This window comes from Dryobates pubescens, chromosome 11 (assembly GCF_014839835.1).
Source record: "Dryobates pubescens isolate bDryPub1 chromosome 11, bDryPub1.pri, whole genome shotgun sequence".
NCBI lineage: Eukaryota > Metazoa > Chordata > Aves > Piciformes > Picidae > Dryobates > Dryobates pubescens.
Window position 1 is genome coordinate 5,078,024 of NC_071622.1, and position 20,032 is coordinate 5,098,055.

The following is a 20,032-nucleotide window of genomic DNA, read 5'->3' on the forward strand; positions in this document are numbered from 1 at the left end:
AGCACTTATTGAGACCGCTCTTTCTTATACCAATCATGTTTAAATTCTCAGACTAATGCCTGTGCTATGTGTTCTTGGAGCCTCACTGAAACTGAAAAGAGGCCCACCCTGACCCACACCCTCAGAACAGATGGTGCCCACTGACAATGTGAGGCTCTTTCCAAAGTCAGCTCTAACTGCTTTGTTTGGAAAACAGAGGTAGGAAGCACCTTTTGTGGAATCGTCTATTAGATAAACACCTACCCCAAAGCAGGGCATTCTAGCTCATGTCATTCCCAACTCAAGAAGCACATTCTTGGAATGTCTTCCCTGGTGATGGTTAAGGTTGGAGTACCTTGCTCTCAAATCTGTGTTCCCCTGCAGATAGGAGTGGAAGAGCTGTGGGTTCAGAAGGAGGGTGAGAGAGGCTACAAGAATACGGAGCTCAGTAGATAGGACCTCCCTCTGCTCTGAGGCAGCATCCTATTTTTCAGGCTTGTGCATGGAATTTCTGTTAAAGCATCCTGGCATATGAGTGGAAATAGTCCAAGCACAAAGGCCTGTGTGGATGGAGGAACATTCTGTCCAGCCCTGCTTCAGGCACTGCAGAGCAGGAGGATTTATGTCACTCACTTGTGCCTGTTCTTACCAGCCTGGCTCCCTCTGCAAAGCTGCTGCTCCCAGGGCACCAGTCTCTTCCCTGTGCCCTGCAAGGAGTGGAGAGGCCAGATCAACCCTTGGGAGTCCCCTGGCTCCCAGCCACCAAGAAGCAGATCTGTGTGTCTCTTATGGATACCCGAGGCATTTAGTGGGTTCAGCTCTCTTTCTCCCGCTCTCATGAAGCTGTGTTTCTTTCACAGGCACAGAATTCACTCACTTACATTTTTGTTGTTGTTGTGTTTTTGGTTCACGTTTGAAAAGTGTTGTCTGAAGATTCGCATCCAGTTGGAGCACCATCTGGATGGGACAGGCCAGAATGACTCAGATGCCTCTACAAAAAAAAGCCACTACAAAAAACCTTCCAAATCTTAATGTGTAATTACAGTGTGAAACAACAAAACCCTGGCTCAGCCAGTTTCTTGGCAGCTTTGTGCTTTTGCCCTAGGGAAATCCGTCTTCCAGGGGAACTTAGGGAGTCAGTTCCTGGGCGAGCAAGAGGAGTGAGACATGGTGGGAAGCTGATGGATCTGATCTCTAGGGCAGGACTGGGTTTTTTTTCATGACTTTCAGTCTCCATCTGTCAATGGATTCATGTGCTGACATTGATGATTGCTTTAGAGGAAGCAGCACCTCCTGGCTTGGTGGCAGCCTGCTAGTGGGAGGGGAGAGGACAGCGCTGTGTATGTGTGAGTATGTCTCCAGGGGAGGCTGGAAGCCACACAGAAGTGAAATGGAGCCAGGTTCAGATATCTGCAGCCAAAACACTTGCAAAGCAGAATAAACCACACAGCATTTCAGCTCTTCACCGTTAACAATAATCAGCTTTCTATTTTCTGCAGAGTTTTCTAAAAACAACACAAACGCAGGAAGCAAAGCAAAACTTCTACAAATGTTGAGTTTAAATGAGAAAGCCTTTTGCAAAATGCTTTTTTTGGCAATAACTTCTTCCATCTCTTATGTCAGCTTTGGCAGCCAAGCCAGCAGTGGGCTCCATGAGGGACTAATGCTTCTGAGGATCAGCTGGAGATATATAAAGAGTGAAGGGCCATATTTGCTTGGGGAATTCTTGATTGTTCTGGCCTTGCTAACCTCTTGTGACCATAAAGGAAGTTCTCTTAATAACATCAATGTGATTTAAGGGGTTGTATTCGCACTTTACACAGTCTAGCTTGCCCATTGTCCGTTTCAGTGCAGACCGAGTTTGGCCACATGTGCCGAGGCCACGTTAGGGCCTCAGCAAAAGAGCTCAGAACAATATTTCCAGCTCAGCTTGAGTTGTTCAAATGCCAGCTCAGGGTTCTGTGATGTTTCAGAGGGCTCAGCCCTTGCAGACATTGTGGGCCTTGCTTCTGACACTTGGTATTTTGAGTGAATGCTTCACCTACAATTCACAGAGTATCTGAAAAGCTGTCCTTTGCTTGTCTGGAGGAATAGCCTGTGCAGGATTTCAAAAATGATGCCCTAGGGTGCACTAATTTTCAGTCAGGCCCTGCTTTGCAAATGGAGCTACATCTAAAATCCATGGAACGTGCTGGATGCAAACATTTGCAAACCTGGCTTTCTCCTGAGAAGAATATGCCTTCTCCTAATTAAGGCTGGTTGTCTACCCAGCTATTCCCACTGCTGGCTGCCAGCGATAATGCCCATTGTAGTGTGGGTGGAAAATATGCAGTTTTCAAATCTCATTTATTCCATATACTATTACATTCTCTCATGAGCAGGCTGCTCATTCTCTGTGAAAAAAAAACCCAAGCCAAAATGCTCTGGGAGCTGCGTGGTCTCTGCCCACACTCATGGATAAGATGAGGGGATGTTTACCTCAGCATCCCTTTTCTACTGCTTCCAACTCCCACGGTCTGTGCCTTTTCCCCCTAATAGTTTCTCTGTCTCTGGTCATCCCTCCCCATCTGATTTGGTGGAATATTTCTTTTCCCCAGCTGGTACTCTTAAATGGATGTGAATTATCTGATATGAGGATTAAATACATGAACATAAAGGCTGGCATGGGGCATCTCAGCCCACTCCAGGGTACTGTCTGTACACATGATGGTTGTGTCCAAAGAAGGGCAACAAAGCTGGGGAGGGGTTTGGAGCACAAGCCCTATGAGGAGAGGCTGTGGGAGTTGGGGTTGCTTAGCCTGCAGAGGAGGAGGCTCAGAGGAGACCTTATTGCTGTCTACAACGACCTGAAGGGAGGTTGTAGACAGGTGGGGGTTGGCCTCTTCTCCCAGGCAACCTGTGACAGAACTAGAGGACACAGTCTCAAGCTGCACCAGGGGAGGTTTAGGCTGGGTGTTAGGAAGAAGTTCTTTGTAGAAAGAGAGATTGGCCATTGGAATGGGCTGCCCAGGGAGGTGGTGGAGTCACCATCACTGGAGGTGTTTATGAAGTGACTGGATGTGGCACTTGGTGCCATGGTTTAGCTGATTAGATGGTGTTGGTTTGACTTGATGATCTTGAAGATCTTTTCCATCCTGGTTAATTCTATTCTATTTACCAGTGGTCCCTTCAAACCATCAGCATTTATTCAAACTACTGAGCTAAGAAGGAATGTCCTTGGTCCCAGCAATGGCTGAGGTTTTCATCATGTAGCAGATCCATGCTTTTTGCTGTCCCTTGGTGAGAGAATGTGATTATTTGGTGAACAAGAAGGATTGGAAACACCCAGACTGCAACATTTCAGGTGATTGATTGATCATGATTCTAAATGCCCAGCGAGGTCTTATGCCCAACTAGTATTTTGAAACACTGCTTAATTTTTCCTCTAAGTCATAGTGTGATAGAAAGATTTGGCAGAGATTCCTGCTCAGACAGGCTCAGAGATTGGAGTGCACTAGCAGCTGATTTGACTTATACACAGGGCATCAACCTTGCTAAAATATGGGATTCTAATAAAAGAAGATCCTTCACTGGGAGCCCATTTTTCCCTGCTGCTTTACAGCACTGCACTGGTTGTGGATATTGTTGTGATATTGCCGTTTCCCAGGAAAGCAGATGACGAAAGATGACCTTAGCTCTGATTAGAAATGGACACACACTTTCAGGAGCAGCAGCAGAGGCTGTAGCCTGGGAATAATCAATAATTGCTCTTTTGGCAAACAGACGACCCTGTGGACTCGCAGGAAAGATTTATGGGAGGCGATGTGGTTTTCTTATGAAAAAGAACAATAAGGCATAAAATGTCTGTTCCAGAGCTGTCGCCAGTATATAACAGTGGCTGATTTAAACTGAAATTCTGTTCCTTCCTTGTGGTGTATCCACATTGAATGTGATGAAAAGGCAGGCTGAGAGTGCTGTGAAAAGAGTACGCATGCACCGCGTCAAACAATAGGTCCAGGGATGCCGTGACGGCTGCCAGTGTGTCTCATTGTACAGGATGCCTGGGCACATCAGCTAGTCAGAGAGGCAAGATTAGCACAGGGAGTGTAAAAGGAGGGGCAGATGGCAAAGGGCCATCATGATGGGAGACCTGAGTTTTAGACATGCACATAAAAGCAATGCCACTCTAATACAACGTCACTAAGCAGGGACTTTGCTAAAACTAGCGTGGTCTGAGGAGAAAGGAAGTTTCCAATGTTCAGGAGTTGGACTGCTTTAACAGATATAGCTGAGCAGGGGGAATCATCTGTGACTATTCCCCAACTAGACATGTTAGACAACCCATTTGCAGTGAATACAGGAATATTGTGACTATTGAACCACAAAATATGGATCACTTGAACACGCACACACCAGAAGTACTGAAGGCAGGTGAAAATGTCCAGAGCAAAGGCTTGTAAAATGTGAACAAATATTCATGGACATTTGTTTGCATTACCCTCCAGTCTCTGTGAAGAAGCCCTTTAAATTTCATTTTGAGATGCTCTGGCAGTGTGAATACCTGTGCTTTAATTTAGTTTGCTTTAGCTCCCTGGAAGCTCTATTTCCAATAGTGATTTGAACTCCAGATCCTGACCTGATTGATCTTGTCTCACCTGACAAGTCACAGTTGCCATTGTTTTAGTGCCTGGCTTGGTGCCCAAAAATGCACATATTTGTACAGGGCTGTGACTTGCCATCCTACTAAATGAAGCAATACAAATAATAATAGTTTTCTCTCTGAAAGAGCTTTATAGCCATCTCTGATTTCAGCCTCATGCTGGCTCTGTACAGTGTGCTTCTAGGATTTATTACTGTTTGGTTCATGTTGAAAGACCCAGATTTTCCTGTGTAAATTGGAGCCCCCTTGTGCCAGTGATGTTACTGGTGCTCAGGGCTGAAGTCTGAGATGCAGTACAAACAAAGGGAGGGGAAATTTTTAAACAGGATTTAATGCTTTGATTTACAGGGTTAGGGAATAGAGCACATAGACAAAAAAGTATTTGTCAACAGGATCCTGTGCCCTCTCACAAGATGAGCCCTGTCTGTCAAGCTGCAATGGGAGCTCCTTTCAGAGCAATGACAAAGCCTGATGTGGCAGAGAATAGGACAAGCTCCCCTGCTCAATGACCCTGCATGCTTCCTGAGAGAGACCACAGTGAGACTCTCCAAATACATCACCTGTGAGCCTAATTGACTCTGATTTAGACTAGGTTTACAGAAAAGCAGTTGATCACGTCTTATCTCCATTTCCTTCAGCATTGCCTCACACACAACCCAAAATTTCATATACTGCAGAGCTGACTTTAGTCAGCTGAGCATGCTGTGAGCTAGTGGATGAGCTGAAATGGGGTGGCCAGAACACACCAAGCACCTAGGATTTATTTCATCTCCACTATGTGCACAACCCTCAGTAGAAGTCAAGGCCTGCATGACATGCCCAAGGTCACCTGGGAAGTGTGTGATAATAACAGGAACTAAACCTGATTTACCTGAGTATCCTAGGCTACTGTCCTTGCCCCAGCTCTAGCTCCAGTTTCAAGCATGACCTCATGACCAGAGATGGAAAAGAAATGTGTTCTCATCTATTTATTTATACACACCAGTGTAATCCCAAACATCTTTAGTATGTATATAACTTGAAATAGTAGCACTATTCCACACAGGAGTGTATTGATTTGCAGAGAAGGGATGGTACTGTCAGAATATGGAGCTTTTATCCCATGGACTTATTTTCTGCAAGATGTCAGGCTGTGTAATCCTGCAAAGCTACGAGCCTGCCTGCCATTGGAGAAGGCTGACAGTTTTTCAGCAGTTTTTTAAGCTCTACCATCCCCCATGAGCATTTGTTCTTTCTCTCTCTCTCTCTCTCTCTCTCTCCGTAGGTGGATTGATTGCTAGGTAGCTCAGTAAATAGGTTGGGAAAATAATACTTAATTGACTTGATATTACAGGTGACTTGAAGGAGTTGGGAAAACAATGTCAATTAGACAGTGCAAACATATATAGGTATGTCTGTGGATAGTGTTTTTAAGTGCTTTGGGAAGCAGAAAGTCCTAAAATCTGAAATGTTACTCATCTCTGTAACATATTTAATTCTTTGTGTGTGTGTAAGTGGTAAATGGAGCTAAAGCTGTAGTGTAATCAATAGCTTTTCCATAAACCTCATCTGAAACAGAGCCCAGCTCAGCAGATGTTGATAGCTGAATTTCTGAGATATAAAGACCTCTGTCAGAATATTACCTGTGATTCTGGATCTCTTGTGTGCTCAGACTTCTGTGTGCAACAGCTCACAAATGAATACAGCAAAATATGCTCTCTAATACCAGCAGTGCTTCGAATCACTTCAGCTGGTTGAATATTGCATGAGAGAGCTCCTGAAAATATCCTGGGCATCTTTATAGTGTTTTCTGAGGACTGTCTGGGCTACAGTAGAGTTCTGTAATCTAAATAATATGGCATTCTGGCTGTCCACAAAACATCTATCATTTGCTCCTTACTAAATATGTATTTGTGTAAATTCAGCATTCATGACATCTCATAATGGGCCAGGATCCCACTGTGCTAACTGTTGTATGAACTCAGAGCAAAATCTGTGCCCTGCAGAGTCTGCAGTCCAAGGCTCCATTATCGCTAGTGAAGATGCCTCTGCTGGTGACAGCAAACTAAGTATGTCCATTTGTTTTTTAGCATAGCTTGTGCTACAATGTTAGCTCCTTCTTTTGGTTAATAAATCACACTTAAATGCATACTCATTATTTATCAGTATTTGCTGAGTGGTCTGGACAAAACAATTGCCAGCATCCAGCTTGTTAGAGAGCTGCTCACAGTTGACTCTTTGTTGTGTAATGGAGCAAAATAGTCATACAATGTATCTGTTCTCCCATCTGCACAGTGTTAGTTCCATTACAGGCTTTTTTTTGGTTGTAGGCAGAATAATCAGGCTTTTTGCTCTTCTTAATTGCTTGAGTTGCAGTATCACTCAAGACTCAAGAGGAAACAGGAGTCTTATTGAGTGATGCCAGATACAAACAGCATGATGGAAAAATGTATTACAAGAGAAGAAAAGACATGTGCAAAGTGAGATTGCAGAACTTATGTCTTGTGTTTGCCAAGTGCCAGTGCCACTTCCTCCCAGCCATGGTCTGCTATCTGAAATCTCAGGTGCATCACTAGGGGAATTCATCAACCCTGTACATTACAAAGGACAAGCAAACAAACAAAACCACCTAACCAAAATCTTAGTAAGCCAGCAAAAATAACCTGAGACTTGCAATTGAGAACAAAGCAACTGCTCAGATTTGTTGGTATTTGTTTCAGCTATCTCTACCTGGTAATTCAGTTAGTGATGGAAGAATTCTGTTGGTGCTTCTCTCTGTACCAAATACTGTCCATAACTCATGGAGAGCCTGAACCCTTGTGTGATTTTAAATGACTGTTGACCTCTGACACTTTTGTTGCCTATTCTTTTCATGAGGTTTTTAGGAGGAGGTAAAAGGCCTGACATGAGAACAAATAGGCCTATCAGACTTTATTCATGTTGTAATTCTATGCATGTTTAGATTAAATAGATATATTTTGGGGGTGCTGACCTGGTCTCTCAACGTTTTTCATATCATCTGAGTTTCTATCACCTGCAGGAACACAAAACATTCTTTACAAGTGCATCAGCTCTTTTGTGAAGTCAAAACAGCAAGCAGCATTTTCACAGTGCACCATACAGTGAGGAGTCCTAGTTGCCCATTGCTTATTAAATGCAAAAGCTTCAAGCTGGCCTCAAGTTATCCCACATGCTCCTTGGTATAAATCAATGCTGAAATAAGTAACTCTCACACTGATTAAAAAAAATAATGCCCCTGCATGTCTGAAAATGCTAGTTGCAATCAGATTGAAAACTGAAGTAGAATGAAATACTTGAAATGGCATCATCTTTGCTTCCTTTTATGTATGCCACTAGATAGTCAACACACTGTGTTTGCTGGCTTCTTTTCCTGCCTCTGTTATTCCAGTGATATGTAAGAGAGATGAGGACTGAGCTTTTTAGGTTCTGTGCAGTGTGATGCTAAAGCTATTGAAATTTCACAAGTGTTTCCCCAAGTGCCTACGCTAAGCTGTAGAAATAAACACCAGTCAAAACTGCTCCAAGGACCATTGACTTTCTATACCCCCAAAGGTAAACCAAATGTTTTGTTGGTTTCCAAATATCTGTGCAACATTCTTTTGATGCTCATCTGATTCTTCTTTTTTTTTTTCTGGTAGAAACCAGATTAAGAGTGACCATAAACAGCTGAGTCCACTTGTACCCCCCTGGAAGTGGGACACACAAAAGCTGCTCTTTTAGGAGCTCTCCTGAATGCCAAATGTTGAGTGAAGCTCATTCTTTGACTTCTGCAGACCCCCCATTAAGCAGTTCTGAACACACAGGAATAGGTCTATGCTTGCTGAAGTAGCTGTCTTCCTTCCTCTGGCTCAGAGGATACAGAAATGATTCGTTGCTGCTTTGTATTTACAGTATCACAGTATCACCAAGGTTGGAAGAGACCTCAAAGATCATCAAGTCCAACCTGTCACCACAGACTTCATGACTAGACCATGGCACCAAGTGCCACGTCCAGTCCCTTCTTGAACACCTCCAGGGATGGTGACTCCACCACCTCCCAGGGCAGCACATTCCAATGACAAATGACTCTCTCCGTGAAGAACTTTCTCCTCAGCTCCAGCCTAAACTTCCCCTGGAGCAGCTTGAGACTGTGTCCTCTTGTTCTGGTGCTGGTTGCTAGAGTAGGGACCAACCCCTTCCTGGCTACAACCACCTTTCAGGTAGTTGTAGAGAGCAATGAGGTCACCCCTGAGCTTCCTCTTCTCCAGGCTAAACAACCCCAGCTCCCTCATCCTCTCCTCACAGGGCTGTGCTCAAGGCCTCTCCCCAGTCTTGTTGCCCTTCTCTGGACATGTTCAAGTGTCTCGATGTCCTTCTTAAACTGAGGGGCCCAGAACTGGACACAGTACTCAAGGTGTGGCATAAGCAATGCAGAGTACAGGGGCACAATGACTTCCCTGCTCCTGCTGGCCACGCTATTCCTAATGCAGGCCAGGATGCCATTGGCCTTCTTGGCCACCTGGGCACACTGCTGGTTCATGTTTAGGCGGGTGTCAATCAGCACCCCCAGGTCCTTCTCTGTTTGGCAGAAGCCAAACACAAGCCCTTGGATTACATGATACATAATACTAAAGCCTGACATCAGTGTCTGATGTTTTAGTAGCTGTATTAGCCAAATTGTGGTGAAGATGTAAAGATCTTTTCTCCCTCTGAACTTCCCATGTATATTAGTTTCTCTTTGTTCTTGGTGTCTCTCTGTTTTTAGTGTTGCTGTATTTTCTTAAGCACTTACATTTTAATGTTGATGTACAGTTCTATTTTAATGTTGAAGTACAGTTATATTTTAATGCAGAAGTAGCTCCTTGGTAGTGGTGAGTGAAAGTCTAGAACATTGTGGCTCCTTTGAGGAAGAAAATATGAGTGCTGCTTTGTAAGATTATTGCAGTGCACCCATTTTTATTGGAGGAAAGTGTATAAACCATAAGACAGGTGTGGAATTTTAGAGCATGCTGTGAAATTGGGAGGCATCACTAATTAAGAGGAAAGCACATCTAAATCTCCATACCAAATCCCATAAAACTCTCTTGTCAAGCTTTTGAGAGACTTGCTCTAGGCCCAAAGGTGTCCAAATGAAGAAACTTATAACTTCTGTCCTTCTGGAGATGTATCAGTTTTATTATATCAGATCAAATATTGATTTATATTTTTTCTTGATTATTTTTATATAGCTTTTTTTCCCCCTAAAATCACTAATCAAGTTCTGCTCTACCTCTGGCATTTCTTAAAAGAATTTAGTGTCTCTTTGCTCCCAAAAGTAAACCAGATTTCTTTAGTGGCACATCTTTCTGTCCTCTAGAAGTAATGTTTTTGATCTAACATTAGCTAAGGGGTAAATCACCATGACCTGGATACAAAGGTGAACAGCTCAGGTCCATCCACCTAAGGCCTCCTACTTTTTAACATCTTTTTGTTTATTTAGCCACTAAAATTCAGTGTTGCTGTTATATCTGAATTCCTGGCCTGCATCAGGAACAGTGTGGCCAGCAGGAGCAGGGAGGTCATTCTCCCCCTGTACGCTGCACTGGTTAGGCCACATCTTGAGTCCTGTGTCCAGTTCTGGGCCCCTCAGTTTAGGAAGGAGGTTGACTTGCTGAGGTGTGTCCAGAGAAGGGCAACGAAGTTGGTGAGGGGTTTGGAACACAGCTCTACAAGGAGAGGCTGAGGGAGCTGGGGTTGCCTAGCCTGGAGAAGAGGAGGCTCAGGGGTGACCTTATTGCTCTCTACAACTACCTGAAGGGAGGTTGTAGACAGGCAGATATTGGTCTCTTCTCCCAGGCAGCCAGCACCAGAACAAGAGGACACAGTCTCAGGCTGCACCAGGGGAGGTTTAGGCTGGATGTTAGGAAGAAGTTCTTCACAGAGAGAGTGATTGCCCATTGGAATGGGCTGCATGGGGAGGTGGTGGAGTCACCATCATTGGAGTTGTTCAGGAGGAGACTTGATGGGGTGCTTGGTGCCATGGGTTAGTTGATTAGGTGGGTTGGATTGGTTGATAGGTTGGACGTGATGATCTTGAAGGTCTCTTCCAACCTGGTCTGGTCTAGTCTAGTCTAGTCTATTCTATCCTATCCCTCCTCCAGTGCCTCTGCAGATATCACCCTTGAGTGAAGTCAAGCACATTGTCTTGAATTCTTTCTGTCCAAGCATGTCTTCCATCTCCATATTGTTACCCTTTTTAGTGAGGGGCTGCTATCATTTCTTCATTGTAAAGGAACCTGGCTGGGCAGCTCTGCTGGTTCAGAACATACAATGTGCACAGCACAGTATCAGTGCTTAGGATGCTGCTGGTAAGCAAAGAATTGGCTTTGTTTTGCCACTTGGACTGAGAGGAGAAAAAGTTAATCTGCTGTAATGCAGAGTGCTTCTCCAACAGAGTCTAAATGGAAGCCTGCAAGAATCAAATGCACTGTGGAAGGTTCTCAGCACACTGTGGCAGTAACTGTTAGCTCACACACACAGAAAAAAAAAACACAAAAAAGATTTTGCTTAATTGCTGACAGAAGTGGGGCTGGCAGAGCTCTGCCTCCATACTTTCCTATAAGATGGGTAAAAATAGGTGAAAACTGTGGAATAATGAGGATTTAGTATCCATGAAACTTTTTGCCACAGATGTGAACCTCAGTGAAGGGGGTTATTAAAAAAAAAAAATATTTCAGTAGCTATTTTAAAAGGGAAAAAGAACTGGTTATGTCATTACTTTGAGAAGGTGGTGGTGAGGGAGTTGTTTACCACACAAAGCTTGCAGTCAAGTGTGATTTGAAGGACAGGCGAGGGTTGAGCTGATGGATCTTGTGGAATGATAGAGGTAAGCCACCTGGCAAGGAAAAAGTGCCAGTTTGCCAAGATCAGTCTGAGCATCAGGGTATTTGGTGTATGAGGCAATTGATGTGCACACAGGTGCCTAAAAATTTCCTGATTTGTCTTCATGTGGGGCAAACTGGGGGGGGAGGTGATAGGGTGAGAAGTGGATTCTGTGCCTGAAAGGAAAGTTTTAAACTCATAAGGCTTACATTTCTTTTAGAAGGAAGTCTGGAATGAGAAGCTAGAGGGGAAAATAGTGCCTCTTGAATGAATGTCACTAGCTCTGAAGCAGTTATCCGCACTGAAGTGTAGTATCACTGCATCTCTGCCTACACATATTGTCAAACCTTGGAGGTATGGAATGTGCTGCCCAGGGAGGTGGTGGAGTCACCATCACTGGAGGTGTAAAAAGAGACTGGATAAGGCATTTGGTGCCATGGTTTAATTGATTAGATGGTGTTGCGTGATAGGTTGGACTTGATGATCTCAAAGGTCTTTTCCAACCTGGTTAATTCTGTATTCTATTCTGTATCATGCAGTAAGTATCACAGAGAACTGAGCAGTATCAGAAAATGGATGTTGTCCTTAAGAGGTCTATCAGTCTGTGCCAGTCTGGTAGGAGATGTGTTCCCAGTGTTCTGCTGTCCATTTAAAATTCACTCTGACGTGTTTATTCATGTATCCAAAAGAGCTTTAATTTTTCTCTATTTCACTGCTGGTCTACTACAAGCACAAGATATTGAGTGAGAGGTACATCTCCTCTCCCTTTTGGATTCACAGTTCTTTGTACATTATAGATGCAGACAGTCAGAAGTGTGACTGGGGAGTTTCTGACCATGTTTCTCCATGGGACATGCTCCACAGTTGTGCTTTTCTTCCCTGTGATTAGAATTAATTACTGCTACTTCCTCTCTGCAGCATGAAAGAGAAACAAGCTGAAGGTATCTGTCAATGGTGGCTGAAAACAAAATGAGAAAACAGGGAGAGAAGAACAGAATTGCTTTTCAAGGCCAGTGGATTTGAGTGAATAGTTGTGCTACTTGCTAAAAAAGTATGTGTCAGCTCTGTGTGTCCTCCACCCCCCATAAATCAATAACATATCATCCAGCCAGTCCCCTGGCATGTACAGTGTGCATATAGCATGGAGATAAAAGCTGATGAGAAACTATGTTTGCATGGCAAGTAAATGTCCCTGCATAGGAAGTTTTTGGTATGTTTGTAAATTCAATCCCATTTGCTCACTTTATTTATTTGTTTTACTTTGTCTTTTTAGTTTTGGTGTGCATTAGTTATTCTTTTTCCCAGATTGCTTCAGCATGCCACACAATGCAATGCCACTTTTGTCCCAGTGAGCTGCTATTTCCATATAAAAAGTAGAGTGTTTTGCAGTCAAGCATACACTTTTAACACTGGTGAATTTCAACTGCACCGTCTGTTTGTAGAGGCTGCTCAGTGCAAGAGCTTCCACTTGAAAAGATCAAACAAATTGGAGAAATGTGCTGAAAAATAAAAAATGAAAGGGAGGGAGGATGCAATTCAGTAAAAGCAAAGGCAGGAATTTATACACAGGAGGAAGAATTTGCTGTGCAGATTGAGGCAGGTGGCAAACTGCTTATGAAAAGAATTTGGCAACTGTGGATCACCAGCGTGACATAAATTCTCTTGTGTGTGCAAAGCAGCATTCTCCCTTGGAAATGGGTATAGGAATGACCCCTCTGCTTTTCTCAGCACTGGTTAGGTCACAGCCAGAGCACTGGGGCTAGCTCTGGGTTTGCTTTTTTCACAGAAATGTGGATCAGGAGGAGAAGAGACACAGAAACAATTAGAAATCTGGAAAACAGGATTTGAAGGGGAAGGTCAAACAAACTCAGGGTCATTTAGCAGAAGAATGAGTTGGATGGAGAGAGAACATACCTGCACTACTACAAAGTGGAGGGGAATGATCTGTTCTCCATGGCCATGGTAGTAAAGAGTAGAAGTGATGAGCTTAAACTGCAGCAAGGGGTGGATTTGTGTGAGACAAAAAGAAAGTACTAAAGGTGTGATAGCATGGTCTGCATTTAAGCACTAGGCTGGGAGGCTCAGGGATCCCCATTGCTGCTTTCCGGACAAAGGGGCACCCATTTGTCAGGAACTGTCAGAGCAACCTAAGGCAGATAGAGAAGACAGATAATTTCAGAGAGTCCTTTCCTAGAAGCCTTTGTGTTTGAATTTCATTTTAACAGGTCCATTTGATCTCCAGCTCCTCTGCCAGACTGCAGAAGTAGGCCCAGCAGCCATATGATCAGTACTGTGACTCAGAGAAACTGTGACAGGCAATTTACTTCCTTGGATCTCCCACACACGCCAAGCTGGAGGGTTAGCTATCTGATAAAAGAGCTGTGCATCTCAGTATGTCCATTCCAATCTTGTCATGGTTAACACTGCTCATTCTGCTTCTGTAACCCTTCCTCAAAAGCAAATGGGTAGAATTCATCGAAGGTTCTCCACGCTGAAATATGTCAGCCTAAAGCAACATCTTACTGTCCAGGAGGAACCAATGTGGGACACATAACTGGCTTTATATTGACTAACAGGTGGAAAAGACAGATTCTGTTTAACAACAGATAGGTAAAAATGATTCCCTCTCATTCTGTTTCCCTGGTCTAGCCAATTCATCTTTGCACTTTTCCCTTTCACCACTGCCAGCTTTTGTAGCTAGGCCACAGAAAGTTAAGCTGGAAGGTCTAGGAAAAACAAATCCAAAAGGAGGTGCACAGAGCAGGGTTTTGTTGGTTTTTTTTCCCCCTGTTGTTTTGCAGAAAGATTTTGTTATCTGGTGACTATACAGAGAAGAAAAAAAAATAAACCAAACCAAAACCTAACACAGAAACCTTGCTAGTTACTTCCAGCTGAAATAAACCCAAAGGAGGAAATACTCCTACAATAGCCTCTAGATCCCAGCACCTGTTTGTAATTATTCAATGCCTTCAGTTCACTTTTGCTTTAGAAATACAGGGAACCTTCTTCAGCATTAGGTTGCAGAGGAAAAAATGCTTGCATTTGCCTCTTCTATAAATCACCCATTAGCCCCATGAAAAGAAATGCTCTGATGGAAAATTCACCCGTGGAAGGTTTCAAACCTCTGAAATGTGATCTCTAACCTCTTTTCATTTTCTGGAGTGTTAGATATTGAGTTATGGCTCCCAAAGACTAGTGTGGCTGGTGTGCCAAAAGCCCCAAACAATGCAATACAATTTGCTTACATTCCATGCTGATGTAATACCAGTAAGGACATTTGGGTCTCTTTATTTTTTACTCGCTTTCTCCATGTACTCTGACACAGATTTATCCTTCTCTTCCTGTTTTATATTTGGGGGAATCTTGCCTGCATTAGTAGATCATGTTCCAGTGCTCAGGATGTGACATTTCAGCATCGTGATTCTCGCAGTAAGTCTCAGGGGACCATCCAGAACAGGAAAAGAAGGCTTGGGAAATATTGTTGTGAAAAATATGGTCAGAAGCACCTTTAAGGGCCATGTACCCTACATAATGGGGTAAAATCAGTACTCATCAAGAAGGGAGAGAACTCCCTGTTGAAACTCCAGCACCATCTCATATAACAGCTCCCAGATCCTGGGAGATTTCCCATGCAGCTCCTCACCAGACAAGACTCAGCTTCATGTGCAAGTGCTGATGGACTCAAAGCCGAAATTGCTGGCTCTGAGTATGGTATAAATCCTAGTTATTAAAAATCAAGATCAGAAGATCCAGTTTCTGGATGTAATATCAGTCCAGGTCCAATTCTGAGTGTCCATTAGATACCAATGGACAGTTGACTGCTGCACAGTGAAACAACACAATTTAGCACAATTTTCCACAGTTGACATATGTTGATCGATACAGGACTCAGAATTTAACAGGCATAGAATTTCAATTAAACTGAATTGCAGAAGAGTATGGTCATCACCATGCTAGGAAAGAGGTGTTTTAGCAAATGAGACAGACAATTGCACTTCCTGCATAGAATCCTAGGATGGTTTGGATCAGAAGAGACCATAAAGATCATCTAGCGCCACCTCCTCTGCCATGGGCAGGGGACACATTCCAGTAGACCAGATCACTCAAAGCCCTATCCAACCCAGCCTTGGCATGCTGTGCTGCACCTGGTCTGTGAATTAAAAAGTGGGCTTTAGCTTCCAAATATCAAAACCACTTAATTCTTAACCAAACCATATCATTAAGGTAAATTGTGGGGCTTGCTTGTTTTCTTTTCTTTTTCTTTCTCACCTTTTCTATTTCTACTGGTGCTTTGAAAAGGGCAAGAACTAATTACTTCTAAACTGGCAGGCACTTTGTTCCACAAGTGGACTTGAAGCAAAACAAGCAAACACAAGCCCAGGTGGATCAATTCCATTTTGATTGCAGTGGTCAGCAGCCATGGTACACTCAGCCAAGCCAATGTGGGGGCACAGCCACATGCACGTGCTGTGCTGTATGTATGTATGAAAACCCTTGTGGATGTGCATTACAGGCTTGATGGGCACTGAAATGCACTTGTGTGAATGTGCATGCTTCAAATGCCCTCCTGGTTGTTGCTCTTCATGCAGACACTGATGGCTTGAGTTCAGAAGATCTCACATCATGGTTGTGTCTCTCCCAGTGTCCGCTGAACAGTGTCATGAAATGGTTGCAGATACTGACAGAGAGAACCCAACTGTGGTCACTCTGTGGCATTTACATTCTTTACAGAAAATAGCAAGAAGGAATCAACTCTTTTCAGTGAAGCAGATGAGTGGATTTTGACTGAGGTTAAGAGGTAGGAGCAGAGCAACACAGTCACAAGTGACTAAATTCCTAGCCATGCCTTCCAGCCATGGCAGAAGTGTTTGTCTGAGTTGAATGAGAATGGAGCATAGCAAGGGACTGCTATTTACTGTGCTGCAGCTGAGTGTTTCAAAAGGATCCCTCCTAGATCCAGGAGGCAGGTCTAAGTTTCCCTGGAGTGGGTGCCTTCAGCTGCCTTCAGCTTGTTTTGCTCTGGAGAGCTGTTGAGCACAGGCCCTCTTTATTCAGAGCACAAGACTCTAAAATGCAATCGATGTGAGACAGTCTCTGTGTTTCTGGGCCTTTCCTTGAAACATCCATTACCAGCCAGGCCACCAGGGTGTAGGGAAAGGCTAGCAACTATGCATTCAGAGGTGACCCAGTGTCTCTAAGTCCCAGTAGATCTGACTGTGCTGTAGTTGAATGCTCCAGAGATACTGTGAATAGTGTGACATATACAAGGAACTGCTTTTATAGCTTCTGATGAGAATGTTGTGCATATGTGTGAATTTAGTGCTGAATTAACAGCCCCCAAAAATGTGTCCATGGGAGAGCTTTACCCATGCTGTTGTGTCTAAAGGGACTGTATTTAGAGGTGAAAAGTAAAGACCTTACAACAGCCCACTGAGTGCCTTGTTTCTCTGTGAAAATATACAAGGGTGCCAACCCCAGCAGCAGGTTTTGTCTGTGTCTGTGGACACATTTCCACTGGAAAATGGACCTAAGGCCACCACATTCCCTTCAGATGCATGATGCACACTGAATTTTCTAAAAGGTTATCTGCTCCAAGCTAACCTTCTCCAGTGTTTTCCAAGTGCTCCCTTGGCATTTTTGCCCCCTCTAAAACCTACGTCCAGTCCATATGAAAGCTGGTGATGCAGCTGGTGTGATGTGTTCATCAGTTTTTGGCATGGCAGGGGCAAACTTTAAATGCCTGTTCATCTCTACTTGGGGACAGGTGACCTTCACCTGCCAGACTCCAGTATGGAGCCGTAGATTTGTGTTTGTCCTTCTGGTTGCAGGGGGGCATGCAAGAGCTCTCCAGTACCTCTTATCCCTTCTTTTCTTGGTGTTGGTCAGCTGGAAGGGAATACTGTGCAGTTGTGTAAGACAGTTTTTGGGGTCTTTCTGCTTCCTTTTCTTTTCAAGCCTCCTGCAGCTTCAGATAGTGGCAGTGACTGTACTTTAAATAACTAACTGTGCTGTCTTCTCTCACATACTTTCTCAATGGTCTCCTCCAATTTGAATATTCTGGTTTAGAGGATAATTGGCATTTCCAACACATTGTACTTGTAGCTTTTCTTACTAAACATCATTAAATTCACTTCTCTGTGGCTAAGGATACCTCTTATTTACACAAGAGTCCCAACATCCCTGCATTTGCAAACACAGTAATTACATGTTGTTTTTCTGTTAGCTCTGGCAGGTTTGGAGCCTAACTAACAGCATGACGGCTGCACTGCTCCATGCAGAGGAGATCACTCAGATCTCTCCTGCCTCAGAAGACAAAGCCTACAGAAGCAGCACAAATTTTAAGCTACACTGTGTTACTCTCAAGTTCACTCCTCTTTCTGGGCAGGCTTTGTATCTTCTGTGGCTTTGTGAGGTAGTAAGAACTATTCAAATCCTTCTCTGTATTGAAAATTAGGGGTATATATGTATAAATGTTTTAAAGCATCTGTGACTACTATGACAGGGGTAAACCTTTTTGGACAGGGAAGCAATGAAATCTTTTTGGGTTTTCAGGCCACATACAACTTGGGTGAGCTGTGGTTCCTGTCTGCTGAGGACAGTACAGAACAGCATTGGGGGAGTCACAAGGTTAGTGCTCGTGGTCCTCAAGTACCATCTGATAGGTCTGTATCATAGTATCAGTCAGGGTTGGAGGGGACCACAAGGATCATCTAGTTCTAACCCCCCTGCCATGGGTAGGGACACCCCACACTAGATCAGGCTGGCCAGAGCCTCATCCAGCCTGGGCTTAAACTCCTCCAGGGATGGGGCCTCAACCACCTCCCTGGACAACCCATTCTGGGGCTTCACCACTCTCATGGGGAAGAACTTCCTCCTCACATCCAGCCTGAATCTCCCCACCTCCAGCTTCACTCCATTCCCCCTAGTCCTATCACTACCTGAGATCCTGAGCAGTCCCTCCCCAGCCTTCTTGTAGGCCCCCTTCAGATACTGGAAGGCCACAATGAGGTCACCTCGGAGCCTTCTCTTTTCCAGCCTGAACAGCCCCAACTCCTTCAGTCTGTCCTCATAGGAGAGGTGCTCCAGCCCTCTGCTCATCCTCATGGCATCTTCTGTACTGCAGCAGAGTCATGGTAGTAACTCCATCATGCCTTTAAGCAAGGTCAGACTAGGGGAGCTGAAGCTTTGGAGTATCTGCAGAGATTCAAATGTTGCCTCAGCTGGACTCTTAAGTAATGAAAAAGAGATACAAAAAATGAATTTGTGTACATAATGCATATACTGATTCTCCAAAAGTGTGGTTTTCCTGCTGCCATATGGAGAGGTTCATTAGTGAGCCTGGAAGTGACAAATATGTGCTTCAGTGGAAGGATCAATTGTATTTATATGATGTCCCAAAGAGGACAGATCTAATATAGATCAGATACTGTCTGGGCCCAGTAGTGCCTTGTTCATGTTACACACTGCCTATAAATAGATACTGTTAAGAGATTGGTTGGTTGGTTTGGTTTGTGTTTTAAAATCATTCTTTCAGGAATTACTTCTTTCTTTTGCTGTCACTAACACTTCTGTCTGTGTGAAATTAATGGAAAGTACAGTTATTTTCTCCAGCATTGTTCTTTTCTTGCTTTCTGCAGTACCTGCTAATTAAATGGTTGGTTTGTTACATTTCCCATCTTGTAAGAAATGTATTTGTATTTAAAAAAGAAAAACACCAACAAACCAACAAAACAAAAGCAGCAGAAAAAACCCTAAACCACAACCTGACTGCAAAGACACAAACCCTTGCTGAGAGTCAGAGGCATGTGGCCCATTGGAGATTGCATCTTCCAGGTTTCAGATTTAAGATTTTCCTTTCCCACAGGAGTGTAGAAAGTCATACCCAGTACTTGAGTTGGAGATGCCTGACCCCACAAATAATGCTGTAAGGCAGGAAAGGAGCTGAGCTATCTCCAGGCCAGCACCTGGGTTAACACTCGTGAATAACTCTGTGCCCTGTGCTAGCTCCAAGGATTACAATGGCTTTGTCTTTTCAAGTAACTACTGACTGGTTAGAAGCCTGACACAGGGCCTGCTGGACACAGAAGAAGGTTTCCCACTGGACTGGGACTTGGATCTCTTTGTCCTTTTGCTCAAAAGTGCCTGTTAATGGAGCACTCAGAGAAAAAGGAGGTCAATCTCCAGTTAGCAAACAGAAACTACCAATTGTTGGCTATCAGGCATCCCTGAGAATGGATCTGTGTAGGGCCAGTAAAAGTTAACTCTTGTTAACAACCACCAACTCTAGAAATGTTTTTGGTCATGTTAGTGGTAGCCAAGAAAGCTGGACAGGTCACAGCAGGTCAGCACACCAGAACTTGCTATTGCTGATTTTTTTCTGAAGGACTGACAATGAATAAGAAGGTTTGACTTTTAAAGGGAATGTTAAAACTGAACTGGACTACAGCCCTGTACACATTTGGCAATGCAGAACTTGTGCCCCGAAGTCACTGTAAGTTGATGAGAGGAGAGCTTGCCTTGAGGTGCACTTCTCCGTTCTTGCACTTAGAGAAATCCAGGGATGAGGTGAAAGGG